Raw genomic sequence first — 592 nt, forward strand, 5'->3', positions numbered from 1 at the left:
TATATATATATTTAACTTCTTAATGGTTTTGTATCAAAGGTCACATGGAGATGAATGCAGCCAGCAATCTCATTGTAACTCTTAAATACATATATTATTCTATCTAGGCAATATACACAGATGTCCACTTTGTGGTAAGTTTCCTTTCTCAGTTTAAAAAACTGTTGTCTTAGTTTTTAGCAGTTTGTTACCAGGAATAACTACGGAGTACATCTAATGTCTAACGTACTCGTCACAAGATGTGGAGCTATTTGCAGTTTCTTTTCTCCTACAGTCTTAACATAGAATCATGTTCACCATTAACTGATATGTCGGAATACAAATTAAACAAAGGCATGTTTGAAAAAGAGAAACTTTTCTAAACCAACATCACAACCTTTTTGAAAAGGTCATTTTGAAGCACCAAACAGCACATAACTGAGGATTGTTGTCAAAAAAACATGGAGGAATTAAAGTGCTCACGTTATGCTCATATTCAGGTTCATAATTGTATTTAGAGGTTGTACCAGAATAGATTTACATGGTTTAATTTTCAAATAAAAATATATTGTTGTACTGCACATTGCTGCAGCTCCTCTTTTCACCCTGTGTG

General features: G+C 33.3%; 1 long non-coding RNA gene across 1 annotated transcript in view; it reads right to left on the reverse strand.

Annotated features, from left to right (window-relative positions):
- LOC116696213 (uncharacterized) overlaps nt 1-592 on the reverse strand; it is a 5,333-nt gene that overhangs the window by 4,645 nt on the left and 96 nt on the right. Inside the window, exon 1 of the long non-coding RNA XR_004333656.1 lies at nt 1-592. This exon is cut by the window's left edge and continues 23 nt beyond it; it is cut by the window's right edge and continues 96 nt beyond it. This is a non-coding gene — a long non-coding RNA (uncharacterized LOC116696213).

The sequence above is a fragment of the Etheostoma spectabile genome, chromosome 9 (assembly GCF_008692095.1).
Source record: "Etheostoma spectabile isolate EspeVRDwgs_2016 chromosome 9, UIUC_Espe_1.0, whole genome shotgun sequence".
NCBI lineage: Eukaryota > Metazoa > Chordata > Actinopteri > Perciformes > Percidae > Etheostoma > Etheostoma spectabile.